Consider the following 15,027-nt stretch of genomic DNA (forward strand, 5'->3'; position numbering starts at 1 on the left):
GTGACCTGTGGACCTGTACGCCCAGATCTCTCTGCCTGTCAATACTCCTAAGGGTTCTGCCATTTACTGTATACTTCCCACCAGCATTAGATCTTCCAAAATGCATTACCTCACATTTGTCCAGATTAAACTCCATCTGCCATTTCTCCGCCCAAGTCTTCAACCAATCCTGTGACAATCCTCATCACTATCCACAACTCCACCAACCTTTGTGTCGTCCACAAACTTGCTAATCAGACCAGCTACATTTTCCTCCAAATCATTTGTATATACGACAAAGAGCAAAGGTCCCAGCACTGATCCCTGCGGAACACCACGAGTCACAGCCCTCCATTCAGAAAAGCAACCTTTGTGTACTGTCTACAGGACCAGTGTTTCTCAGAGTAAATGGGACTTTCTCTTACCTTTCTCTCCAGTCGATCTATGACAGCTCTTTGAATGGGAAGGGTTCTCTCTGGTTGGTGCTCTCACAATCCTGTGCTGGTTCACCTGCTGTTGTTCCTCAGTCTACAATCCCTGTTTACTTCCAGCTGTGGACCTGTCTCATCACTCCATCATTCACCAGGTGATCTAATTATGGCACGGCAGAAAATGAGAATGACATTGTTTCCTCTAGATAAATATAATGGTCATTTGTTGTCTAATGTTTAATAATAAAAGTAGTAAACTTAAATTCAATAAATATTTCACTGAATAAATAGCCTCCAACATTCCAGGTCTCTTTAAAGTCACAGCCACAACATGTGAGAAATTAATTCTTCAGTCCCTGGTTCGAGGAGATTGTGCATTCCACGTGTCTCGACAGTCACTCCCTGGGTAGAGCCAGCTCATTCTCCATGTCTCAATCTTCAGTCCCCAGTTAGTAACAGTTCATTCCCCATAACGCAAAGTTCAGTCCCCAGTTAGTAACAGTTCATTCCCCATTACTCAAGGTTCAGTCGCCAGTTCTTCTTCTTTGGCCTCCTTATCTCGAGACACAATGGGTAAGCGCCTGGAGGTGGTCAGTGGTTTGTGGAGCAGCACCTGGAGTGGCTATATAGGCCAAGTCTAGAGTGACAGGCTCTACCACAGGTGCTGCAGAAAAGTTTGATTGTCGGGGCTGCTACACAGTTGGCTCTCCCCTTTGGAGAGTTGGCTTCTGTCTTTTTTCCTGCCAGCTGCTCAGTCTTTTCGACTCACCACACTTTTGCGCCACTTATATGGCTGCCCGCCAGCTCTAGCGAACTCTGGCAACTGACTCCCACAACTTGCGATCAATGTCACAGGTCTTCATGTCGCGTTTGCAGACGTCTCTAAAGCGGAGACATGGACGGCCGGTGGGTTTAGTTTTGTTTAGAGATACAGCACTGAAACAGGCCCTTCGGCCCACCAAGTCTGTGCCGACCATCAACCACCCATTTATACTAATCCTACACTAATCCCATATTCCTACCACATCCCCACCTGTCCCGATATATTTCCCTACCACCTCCCTTTTCGAGGGGCAATTTATAATGGCCAATTAACCTATCAACCTGCAAGTCTTTGGCATGTGGGAGGAAACCGGAGGAAACCCACGCAGACACAGGAAGAACTTGCAAACTCCACACAAGCAGTACCCAGAATCGAACACGGGTCCCTGGAGCTGTGAGGCTGCGGTGCTAACCACTGCGCCACTGTGCCGCCTGATACCAGTGGCGAGCTCGCTGTACAGTGTGTCTTTGGGGATCCTGCCATCTTCCATGCAGCTCACATGGCCAAGCCATCTCAAGCGCCGCTGACTCAGTAGTGTGTATAAGCTGGGGATGTTGGCCATCTCGAGGACTTCTGTGTTGGAGATACGGTCCTGCCACCTGATGCCAAGTATTCTCCGGAGACAGCGAAGATGGAATGAATTGAGATGTCACTCTTGGCTGACATATGTTGTCCAGGCCTCGCTGCCATAGAGCAAGGTACTGAGGACACAGGCTTGACACACTTGGACTTTTGTGTTCCGTGTCAGTGCGCCATTTTCCCACACTCTCTTGGCCAGTCTGGACATAGCAGTGGAAGCCTTTCCCATGCGCTTGTTGATTTCTGCATCTAGAGACAGGTTACTGGTGATAGTTGAGCCTAGGTAGGTGAACTTTTGAACCACTTACAGAGCGTGGTCACCAATATTGATGGATGGAGCATTTCTGACGTCCTGTTCCATGATGTTAATTTTCTTGAGGCTGATGGTTAGGCCAAATTCGTTGCAGGCAGCCGCAATCCTGTCGATGAGACTCTGCAGACACTCTTCAGTGTGAGATGTTAAAGCAGCATCGTCAGCAAAGAGGAGTTCCCTGATGAGGACTTTCCGTACTTTTTACTTCGCTCTTAGACGGGCAAGGTTGAACAACCTGCCCCCTGATCTTGTGTGGAGAAAAATTCCTTCTTCTGAATACTTGAACGCATGTGAGAGCAGCAGGGGGAAAGAAATCCCAAAAAGTGTGGGTGCGAGAACACAGCCCTGTTTCACGCCACTCAGGATAGGAAAGGGGTCTGATGAAGTGCTGCTATGTTGAATTGTGCCTTTCATATTGTCATGGAATGAGGTGATGATACTTAGCTTTGGTGGGCATCCAATCTTTTCCAGTAGTCTGAAGAGACCACATCTGCTGACGAGGTCAAAGGCTTTGGTGAGATCAATGAAAGCAATGTAGAGGGGCATCTGTTGTTCACGGCATTTCTCCTGTACCTGACGAAGGGAGAACAGCATGTCAATGGTGGATCTCTCTGCTCGAAAGTCACACTGTGCCTCAGGGTAGACACGCTCGTCCAGCTTCTGGAGCCTGTTTAGAGCGACTCGAGCAAAGACTTTCCCCACTATGCTGAGCAGGGAGATTCCACGGTAGTTGTTGCAGTCACCGCGGTCACCTTTGTTTTTATAGAGGGTGATGATATTGGCATCGCGCATGTCCTGAGGTACTGCTCCCTCGTCCCAGCACAGGCAAAGCAGTTCATGTAGTGCTAAGCGTATAGCAGGCTAGGCACTCTTGATTATTTCAAGGGTAATGCTGTCCTTCCCAGGGGCTTTTCCGCTGGCTGGAGAATCAATGGCATCACTGAGTTGCAATTTTGTTGGCTGTACGTCCAGCTCATTCATGACTGGTCGAGGCTGGGCTGCATTGAGGTTCAGTCAAGGTTCAGTCCCCAGTTAGTAACAATTTATTCCCCATGTCTCGATCTTCCTGGTTAGAGATACTGCATGCAGTGAATGAGTAAAATTAGAAGCCATCAGTAATGAACTTGATTTTCTTTTACTATGAATGGTAATTTTCATGCACAACTGAACAATATACATTTACATGTCTGGAATAAAATATCTATGAGTGAAAATTAGAATCAGTAACTGAACAATTTAAAGTAGATTGTGCAATTAAATACAGTCTACTTTTCGCTTGAAGAGAAATCAAATCACTATCTCTGGAAATATGAACATTGCTTGGAGAATTAGAGTTTGAGGATTTATCGGGATCATTCTCGAGATACAATAGATGTGATTAGGGAATTGGAGTTTGAGGATTTATCGGGATCATTCTCGAGATACAATAGATGTGATTGGGGAATTGGAGTTTGAGGATTTATCAGGATCACTCTCGAGATACAATAGATGTGATTGGGGAATTGGAGTTTGAGGATTTATCAGGATCACTCTCGAGATACAATAGATGTGATTGGGGAATTGGAGTTTGAGGATTTATCAGGATCATTATCGAGATGCAATAGATGTGATTGGGGAATTGGAGTTTGAGGATTTATCGGGATCACTCTCGAGATACAAGAGATGTGATTGGGGAATTGGAGTTTGAGGATTTATCGGGATCACTCTCGAGATACAATAGATGTAATTGGGGAATTGGAGTTTGAGGATTTATCGGGATCACTCTCGAGATACAAGAGATGTGATTGGGGAATTGGAGTTTGAGGATTTATCGGGATCACTCTCGAGATGCAATAGATGTAATTGGGGAATTGGAGTTTGAGGATTTATCGGGATCACTCTCGAGATACAAGAGATGTGATTGGGGAATTGGAGTTTGAGGATTTATCGGGATCACTCTCGAGATGCAATAGATGTGATTGGGGAATTGGAGTTTGAGGATTTATCGGGATCACTCTCGAGATACAAGAGATGTGATTGGGGAATTGGAGTTTGAGGATTTATCAGGATCACTCTCGAGATACAATAGATGTGATTGGGGAATTGGAGTTTGAGGATTTATCGGGATCACTCTCGAGATACAATAGATGTGATTGAGGAATTGGAGTTTGAGGATTTATCGGGATCACTCTCGAGATACAATAGATGTGATTGAGGAATTGGAGTTTGAGGATTTATCAGGATCACTCTGGAGATACAATAGATGTGATTGGGGAATTGGAGTTTGAGGATTTATCGGGATCATTCTCGAGATACAATAGATGTGATTGGGGAATTGGAGTTTGAGGATTTATCGGGATCACTCTCGAGATGCAATAGATGTGATTGGGGAATTGGAGTTTGAGGATTTATCGGGATCACTCTCGAGATACAAGAGATGTGATTGGGGAATTGGAGTTTGAGGATTTATCAGGATCACTCTCGAGATACAATAGATGTGATTGGGGAATTGGAGTTTGAGGATTTATCGGGATCATTCTCGAGATGCAATAGATGTGATTGGGGAATTGGAGTTTGAGGATTTATCGGGATCACTCTCGAGATACAATAGATGTGATTGGGGAATTGGAGTTTGAGGATTTATCGGGATCACTCTCGGGATACAATAGATGTGATTGGGGAATTGGAGTTTGAGGATTTATCGGGATCACTCTCGGGATACAATAGATGTGATTGGGGAATTGGAGTTTGAGGATTTATCGGGATCATTCTCGAGATGCAATAGATGTGATTGGGGAATTGGAGTTTGAGGATTTATCGGGATCACTCTCGAGATACAATAGATGTGATTGGGGAATTGGAGTTTGAGGATTTATCGGGATCACTCTCGAGATACAATAGATGTGATTGGGGAATTGGAGTTTGAGGATTTATCGGGATCACTCTCGGGATACAATAGATGTGATTGGGGAATTGGAGTTTGAGGATTTATCGGGATCACTCTCGAGATACAATAGATCGATTGGGGAATTGGAGTTTGAGGATTTATCGGGATCACTCTCGGGATACAATAGATGTGATTGGGGAATTGGAGTTTGAGGATTTATCGGGATCGCTCTCGAGATACAATAGATGTGATTGGGGAATTGGAGTTTGAGGATTTATCGGGATCATTCTCGAGATACAATAGATGTGATTGGGGAATTGGAGTTTGAGGATTTATCGGGATCATTCTCGAGATGCAATAGATGTGATTGGGGAATTGGAGTTTGAGGATTTATCGGGATCGCTCTCGAGATACAATAGATGTGATTGGGGAATTGGAGTTTGAGGATTTATCGGGATCATTCTCGAGATACAATAGATGTGATTGGGGAATTGGAGTTTGAGGATTTATCGGGATCATTCTCGAGATGCAATAGATGTGATTGGGGAATTGGAGTTTGAGGATTTATCGGGATCATTCTCGAGATACAATAGATGTGATTGGGGAATTGGAGATTGAGAATATGTCGGGATCACTCTCGAGAAACAATCGATGTGATTGGGGTAAAAACAAGAAATGCTGGAATCACTCAGCAGGTCTGGCAGCATCTGTGGAAAGTGAAGCAGAGTTAACGTTTCGGGTCAGTGACCCTTCTTCGGAACTGACAAATATTAGAAAAGTCACAGATTATAAGCAAGTGAGGTGGGGGTGGGGCAAGAGATAACAAAGAAGAAGGTGTAGATTGGACCAGGCCACATAGCTGATCAAAAGGTCACGGAGCAAAGGCAAACAATATGTTAATGGTGTGTTGAAAGACAAAGCATTAGTACAGATTAGGTGTAAATACACTGAATATTGAACAGCAGCAAGTGCAAACCTGAAAAAAAAACAGTGGGTAAGCAAACTGAACAAACTAAGATGAAATGAAATAAATGCAAAAAAAAGATTGTAAAAAATGTAAAAAAGAATGTAAAAACAAGGAAGAAAAAAAAAAAAAAAATGAAAGTAAAATGGGGGGCTGTCATGCTCTGAAATTATTGAACTCAATGTTCAGTCCGGCAGGCTGTAGTGTGCCTAATCGGTAGATGAGATGCTGTTCCTCGAGCTTGCGTTGATGTTCACTGGAACACTGCAGCAATCCCAGGACAGAGATGTGAGCATGAGAGCTCACATGGGGGAGTGTTGAAATGGCAAGCAACCGGAAGCTCAGGGTCCTGCTTGCGGACTGAGCGGAGATGTTCCGCAAAGCGATCACCCAGTCTGCGCTTGGTCTCCCAATGTAGAGGAGACCACAGTGTGAACAGCTAATACAGCATACTACATTGAAAGAAGTACAAGTGAATTGCTGCTTCACCTGAAAGGAGTGTTTGGGGCCTGGGATAGTGAGGAGAGAGGAGGTAAATGGGCAGGTATTACACCTCCTGCGATTGCAGGGGAAGGTGCCCTGGGACGGGGACGAGGTGGTGGGGGTAATGGAGGAGTGGACCAGAGTGTCGCGGAGGGGATGATCCCTTCGGAATGCTGACAGGGGAAGGGAGGGGAAGATGCGACTGGTAGTGGCATCACGCTGGAGGTGGCGAAAATGGCGGAGGATGATCCTTTGGATATGGAGGCTGGTGGGATGAAAAGTGAGGACAAGGGGAACCCTGTCACGGTTCTGGGAGGGAGGGGAAGGGGTGAGGGTGGAGGTGCGGGGAATGGGTCGGACACGGTTGAGGGCCCTGTCAACCACAGTGGGGGGAAATCCTCGGTTGAGGAAAAAGGAGGTCATGTCAGAAACACCGTCATGGAAGGTAGCATCATCAGAGCAGATGCATCGGAGACGGAGAAACTGGGAGAATGGAATGGAGTCCTTACAGGAGGTAGGGTGTAAAGAAGTGTAGTCGAGGTAGCTGTGGGAGTCGGTGGGCTTATAATGGATATTGGTAGACAACCTATCCCCAGAGATGGAGACAGAGAAGTCGAGGAAGGGAAGGGAAGTGTCAGAGATGGACCATGTAAAGGTGAGAGAAGGGTGGAAATTGGAAGCAAAGTTGATAACGTTTTCTAGTTCGGGGCGGGAGCAGGAAACGGCACCGATACAGTCATCAATGTACCGGAAAAAGAGTTGGGGGAGGGGGCCTGAGTAGGACTGGAACAAAGAATGCTCGACATATCCCACAAAAAGACAGGCATAACTAGGACCCATGCAGGTACCCATAGCGACACCTTTTACTTGAAGGAAGTGCGTGGAGTTGAAGGAGAAGTTGTTCAATGTGAGAACAAGTTCAGCCAGGTGGAGGAGGGTGGTGGTGGATGGGGACTGGTTGGGCCTCTGTTCCAGGAAGAAGCGGAGAGCCCTCAAACCATCCTGGTGGGGGATGGAGGTGTAGAGCGATTGGACATCCGTAGTGAAGAGGAGGCGGTTGGGACCAGGAAACTGGAAATTGTCAAAATGACGTCGGGCATCAGAAGAGTCACGGATGTAGGTGGGAAGAGACTGAACCAGCGGAGAAAAGATAGAGGCGAGATAGGAAGAAATAAGTTCAGTGGGGCAGGAGCAGGCTGACACAATGGGTCTGCCGGGACAGTCCCGTTTGTGGATTTTGGGAAGGAGGTATAAGCAGGCTGTCCGGGGTTGTGGGACTATGAGGTTGGAAGCCGCAGAGGGAAGATCTCCAGAGGAGATGAGGTCAGTGACAGTCCTTTGGACGGTGGCTTGATGTTCGGTGGTGGGGTCATGGTCCAGAGGGAGGTAGGAAGAGGTGTCTGTGAGTTGGCGTTGAGCTTCTGCAAGGTGGAGGTCGGTACGCCATACAACAACAGCACCACCCTTGTCTGCAGGTTTGATGACCATGTCGGGGTTAGACCTGAGAGAACGGAGTGCCTCAAGTTCAGAGGGGGACAGGTTAGAGTGAGTGAGGGGGGCAGAGAAATTGAGACGACCAATGTCTCGCCGACAGTTTTCAATGAAGAGATCAAGAGTGGGTGAGAGGCCAGGGGGAGGGGTCCAGGTAGAGGGAGAATGCTGGAGGCGGGTGAATGGGTCTGCTGGTCGAGGGGAGGACTCCTGGTCGAAGAAGTGAGCCCGGAGGCGGAGGCAACGGAAGAAGATGTGATTGGGGAATTGGAGTTTGAGGATTTATCAGAATCACTCTCGGGATACAATAGATATGATTGGGGAATTGGAGTTTGAGGATTTATCAGAATCACTCTCGAGATACAATAGATGTGATTGGGGAATTGGAGTTTGAGAATGTATCGGAATCACTCTCGAGATACAATAGATGCGATTGGGGAATTGGAGTTTGAGGATTTATCGGAATCACTCTCGAGATACAATAGATGTGATTGGGGAATTGGAGTTTGAGGATTTATCGGAATCACTCTCGAGATGCAATAGATGTGATTGGGGAATTGGAGTTTGAGGATTTATCGGGATCACTCTCGAGATACAATAGATGTGATTGGGGAATTGGAGTTTGAGGATTTATCGGAATCACTCTCGAGATGCAATAGATGTGATTGAGGAATTGGAGTTTGAGGATTTATCGGAATCACTCTCGAGATGCAATAGATGTGATTGGGGAATTGGAGTTTGAGGATTTATCAGAATCACTCTCGAGATACAATAGATGTGATTGGGGAATTGGAGTTTGAGGATTTATCAGAATCACTCTCGAGATACAATAGATGTGATTGGGGAATTGGAGTTTGAGGATTTATCGGGATCACTCTCGAGATACAATAGATGTGATTGGGGAATTGGAGTTTGAGGATTTATCAGAATCACTCTCGAGATACAATAGATGTGATTGGGGAATTGGAGTTTGAGGATTTATCGGGATCACTCTCGAGATACAATAGATGTGATTGGGGAATTGGAGTTTGAGGATTTATCGGAATCACTCTCGAGATGCAATAGATGTGATTGGGGAATTGGAGTTTGAGGATTTATCAGGATCGCTCTCGAGATACAATAGATGTGATTGGGGAATTGGAGTTTGAGGATTTATCGGGATCACTCTCGAGATACAATAGATGTGATTGGGGAATTGGAGTTTGAGGATTTATCGGAATCACTCTCGAGATGCAATAGATGTGATTGAGGAATTGGAGTTTGAGGATTTATCGGAATCACTCTCGAGATGCAATAGATGTGATTGGGGAATTGGAGTTTGAGGATTTATCGGGATCACTCTCGGGATACAATAGATGTGATTGGGGAATTGGAGTTTGAGGATTTATCGGGATCACTCTCGGGATACAATAGATGTGATTGGGGAATTGGAGTTTGAGGATTTATCGGAATCACTCTCGAGATACAATAGATGTGATTGGGGAATTGGAGATTGAGGATTTATCAGAATCATTCTCGAGATACAATAGATGTGATTGGGGAATTGGAGTTTGAGGATTTATCGGGATCACTCTCGGGATACAATAGATGTGATTGGGGAATTGGAGTTTGAGGATTTATCGGAATCACTCTCGAGATACAATAGATGTGATTGGGGAATTGGAGATTGAGGATTTATCAGAATCATTCTCGAGATACAATAGATGTGATTGGGGAATTGGAGTTTGAGGATTTATCGGGATCACTCTCGGGATACAATAGATGTGATTGGGGAATTGGAGTTTGAGGATTTATCGGAATCACTCTCGAGATACAATAGATGTGATTGGGGAATTGGAGATTGAGGATTTATCAGAATCATTCTCGAGATACAATAGATGTGATTGGGGAATTGGAGATTGAGGATTTATCAGAATCATTCTCGAGATACAATAGATGTGATTGGGGAATTGGAGATTGAGGATTTATCAGGATCACTCTCGAGATACAATAGATGTGATTGGGGAATTGGAGTTTGAGGATTTATCGGAATCACTCTCGAGATGCAATAGATGTGATTGGGGAATTGGAGTTTGAGGATTTATCGGGATCACTCTCGGGATACAATAGATGTGATTGGGGAATTGGAGTTTGAGGATTTATCGGGATCACTCTCGGGATACAATAGATGTGATTGGGGAATTGGAGTTTGAGGATTTATCGGGATCACTCTCGAGATGCAATAGATGTGATTGGGGAATTGGAGTTTGAGGATTTATCGGGATCACTCTCGGGCTACAATAGATGTGATTGCGGAATTGGAGTTTGAGGATTTATCGGAATCACTCTCGAGATGCAATAGATGTGATTGGGGAATTGGAGTTTGAGGATTTATCGGGATCACTCTCGGGATACAATAGATGTGATTGCGGAATTGGAGTTTGAGGATTTATCGGAATCACTCTCGAGATGCAATAGATGTGATTGGGGAATTGGAGTTTGAGGATTTATCGGGATCACTCTCGGGCTACAATAGATGTGATTGCGGAATTGGAGTTTGAGGATTTATCGGGATCACTCTCGAGATACAATAGATGTGATTGGGGAATTGGAGTTTGAGGATTTATCGGAATCACTCTCGAGATGCAATAGATGTGATTGGGGAATTGGAGTTTGAGGATTTATCAGGATCGCTCTCGAGATACAATAGATGTGATTGGGGAATTGGAGTTTGAGGATTTATCGGGATCACTCTCGAGATACAATAGATGTGATTGGGGAATTGGAGTTTGAGGATTTATCGGAATCACTCTCGAGATGCAATAGATGTGATTGAGGAATTGGAGTTTGAGGATTTATCGGAATCACTCTCGAGATGCAATAGATGTGATTGGGGAATTGGAGTTTGAGGATTTATCGGGATCACTCTCGGGATACAATAGATGTGATTGGGGAATTGGAGTTTGAGGATTTATCGGGATCACTCTCGGGATACAATAGATGTGATTGGGGAATTGGAGTTTGAGGATTTATCGGAATCACTCTCGAGATACAATAGATGTGATTGGGGAATTGGAGATTGAGGATTTATCAGAATCATTCTCGAGATACAATAGATGTGATTGGGGAATTGGAGTTTGAGGATTTATCGGGATCACTCTCGGGATACAATAGATGTGATTGGGGAATTGGAGTTTGAGGATTTATCGGAATCACTCTCGAGATACAATAGATGTGATTGGGGAATTGGAGATTGAGGATTTATCAGAATCATTCTCGAGATACAATAGATGTGATTGGGGAATTGGAGTTTGAGGATTTATCGGGATCACTCTCGGGATACAATAGATGTGATTGGGGAATTGGAGTTTGAGGATTTATCGGAATCACTCTCGAGATACAATAGATGTGATTGGGGAATTGGAGATTGAGGATTTATCAGAATCATTCTCGAGATACAATAGATGTGATTGGGGAATTGGAGATTGAGGATTTATCAGAATCATTCTCGAGATACAATAGATGTGATTGGGGAATTGGAGATTGAGGATTTATCAGGATCACTCTCGAGATACAATAGATGTGATTGGGGAATTGGAGTTTGAGGATTTATCGGAATCACTCTCGAGATGCAATAGATGTGATTGGGGAATTGGAGTTTGAGGATTTATCGGGATCACTCTCGGGATACAATAGATGTGATTGGGGAATTGGAGTTTGAGGATTTATCGGGATCACTCTCGGGATACAATAGATGTGATTGGGGAATTGGAGTTTGAGGATTTATCGGGATCACTCTCGAGATGCAATAGATGTGATTGGGGAATTGGAGTTTGAGGATTTATCGGGATCACTCTCGGGCTACAATAGATGTGATTGCGGAATTGGAGTTTGAGGATTTATCGGAATCACTCTCGAGATGCAATAGATGTGATTGGGGAATTGGAGTTTGAGGATTTATCGGGATCACTCTCGGGATACAATAGATGTGATTGCGGAATTGGAGTTTGAGGATTTATCGGAATCACTCTCGAGATGCAATAGATGTGATTGGGGAATTGGAGTTTGAGGATTTATCGGGATCACTCTCGGGCTACAATAGATGTGATTGCGGAATTGGAGTTTGAGGATTTATCGGGATCACTCTCGAGATACAATAGATGTGATTGGGGAATTGGAGTTTGAGGATTTATCGGAATCACTCTCGAGATACAATAGATGTGATTGGGGAATTGGAGTTTGAGAATGTATCGGAATCACTCTCGAGATACAATAGATGTGATTGGGGAATTGGAGTTTGAGGATTTATCGGGATCACTCTCGAGATACAATAGATGTGATTGGGGAATTGGAGTTTGAGGATTTATCGGAATCACTCTCGAGATACAATAGATGTGATTGGGGAATTGGAGTTTGAGGATTTATCGGAATCACTCTCGAGATGCAATAGATGTGATTGGGGAATTGGAGTTTGAGGATTTATCGGGATCACTCTCGGGATACAATAGATGTGATTGGGGAATTGGAGTTTGAGGATTTTTCGGGATCACTCTCGGGATACAATAGATGTGATTGGGGAATTGGAGTTTGAGGATTTATCGGGATCACTCTCGGGATACAATAGATGTGATTGCGGAATTGGAGTTTGAGGATTTATCGGAATCACTCTCGAGATGCAATAGATGTGATTGGGGAATTGGAGTTTGAGGATTTATCGGGATCACTCTCGGGCTACAATAGATGTGATTGCGGAATTGGAGTTTGAGGATTTATCGGGATCACTCTCGAGATACAATAGATGTGATTGGGGAATTGGAGTTTGAGGATTTATCGGAATCACTCTCGAGATACAATAGATGTGATTGGGGAATTGGAGTTTGAGGATTTATCAGGATCACTCTCGAGATACAATAGATGTGATTGGGGAATTGGAGTTTGAGGATTCATCGGGATCACTCTCGAGATACAATAGATGTGATTGGGGAATTGGAGTTTGAGGATTTATCGGAATCACTCTCGAGATACAATAGATGTGATTGGGGAATTGGAGATTGAGGATTTATCGGGATCACTCTCGAGATACAATAGATGTGATTGGGGAATTGGAGTTTGAGGATTTATCGGAATCACTCTCGAGATACAATAGATGTGATTGGGGAATTGGAGTTTGAGGATTTATCGGGATCACTCTCGAGATACAATAGATGTGATTGGGGAATTGGAGTTTGAGGATTTATCGGGATCACTCTCGAGATACAATAGATGTGATTGGGGAATTGGAGTTTGAGGATTCATCGGGATCACTCTCGAGATACAATAGATGTGATTGGGGAATTGGAGTTTGAGGATTTATCGGGATCACTCTTGAGATACAATAGATGTGATTGGGGAATTGGAGTTTGAGGATTCATCGGGATCACTCTCGAGATACAATAGATGTGATTGGGGAATTGGAGTTTGAGGATTTATCGGAATCACTCTCGAGATACAATAGATGTGATTGGGGAATTGGAGTTTGAGGATTTATCAGGATCACTCTCGAGATACAATAGATGTGATTGGGGAATTGGAGATTGAGGATTTATCAGGATCACTCTCGAGATACAATAGATGTGATTGGGGAATTGGAGTTTGAGGATTTATCGGGATCACTCTCGAGATACAATAGATGTGATTGGGGAATTGGAGTTTGAGGATTTATCAGGATCACTCTCGAGATACAATAGATGTGATTGAGAAATTGGAGTTTGAGGATTTATCAGGATCACTCTCGAGATACAATAGATGTGATTGGGGAATTGGAGTTTGAGGATTTATCGGGATCACTCTCGGGATACAATAGATGTGATTGCGGAATTGGAGTTTGAGGATTTATCGGGATCACTCTCGAGATACAATCGATGTGATTGGGGAATTGGAGTTTGAGGATTTATCGGGATCACTCTCGAGATACAATAGATGTGATTGGGGAATTGGAGTTTGCAGATTCAATACTGTAATAAATTATTTATGAAGGATAGAAACCCTTCAATCTTTGGATGTTTATATAAACGGGGTCAGTATAGATCAATACGTTACTGACTGATTTCATCTACAGAAACCTTCTTTACTGATCCTGATGAATTATTTGGAGATAAATTCCAAGACATTTCATTTACCTAAACAGATATTTAACTGAAACCATGCACAATTGGTGGCCGAGGTGGTGTATGCTCTCTGCCACTACTGAGCCAGAGCTCTGCATCAATTAATGACCCTCAGTTAGTCCACTCCTCTTATTGCCTCCGATCAGGAGATTGACAGCTCCGCCCATCAATCCACAAACACGGAGAACATCGCCATGCTCACACCTTTGACCAGCACTGTGTTATATAGCTTTTATTTTATTATTTCATGGGATGTGGTCATCATGGTCATGGCCAGCGTTTATTTCACATCCCTAATTGCTCGTGTGAAGGTGGTGGTGAGCCGCCTTCATAAACCACTGCAGTCCATGTGGTGTAAGTATACCCACAGCGCTGATAGGCAGGGTGTTCCAGGATGTCGACCCAGCGACAGTGAAGGAATGGTAGTAGAATTCCAAGTCATAATGATGTGTGACTTGGAGGACAACTTGCAGATGTCAGTGTTCTCATGCATCTGCTGTCCTTGGCCTTGTAGGTGGTAGAGGTAATGGGTCCAGAAGGTACCATCAAAGGAGCCTTGGCAAGTTGCTGCACTGCATCTTGTAGATGGTACACACTGCTGCTAATGTATGCCGGTGGTGGAGGGAGTGAATGCTGAAGGTGGTGGATGTGGTGCTGATGAGACAGACTGCTTTGTCTTGTATGGTGTTGAGCTTCTTGGGTGTTGTTGGAGCTGCACTCAGCTTAACTTAACATCTTCCGTCGGGAAAATGTTAGAAGCTATTATTAAAAATGTTGCAGCAGGGCACATAGAAAAATTCAAGGTAATCAGGCAGAGTCAACATGGTTTTGTGAAAGGGAAATTATGTTTAATCAATTTACTGCAGTTCTTTGAAGAAGTAACATGTGTTGTGGATAAAGGTGGATGTACTGTACTTAGATTTCTAGAAGGCATTTGATAAGGTGCTACATCAAAGATTATTGCAGAGAATAA

At 44.2% G+C, this 15,027-nt stretch overlaps 1 protein-coding gene across 4 annotated transcripts in view; it reads right to left on the minus strand.

The window, feature by feature from the left end:
- The window catches only part of LOC137385172 (NACHT, LRR and PYD domains-containing protein 3-like), an 89,560-nt gene that overhangs the window by 67,126 nt on the left and 7,407 nt on the right, over positions 1-15,027 (minus strand). For all 4 annotated transcript variants that reach the window (XM_068060145.1, XM_068060142.1, XM_068060143.1 and 1 more), the window contains exon 2: positions 405-570. The gene's annotated coding sequence lies outside the window, so the exon portion shown is untranslated. The remainder of the gene's footprint in view (positions 1-404; positions 571-15,027) is intronic.

This window comes from Heterodontus francisci, chromosome 28, assembly GCF_036365525.1.
Source record: "Heterodontus francisci isolate sHetFra1 chromosome 28, sHetFra1.hap1, whole genome shotgun sequence".
In the NCBI taxonomy this organism is placed as follows: Eukaryota; Metazoa; Chordata; class Chondrichthyes; order Heterodontiformes; family Heterodontidae; genus Heterodontus; species Heterodontus francisci.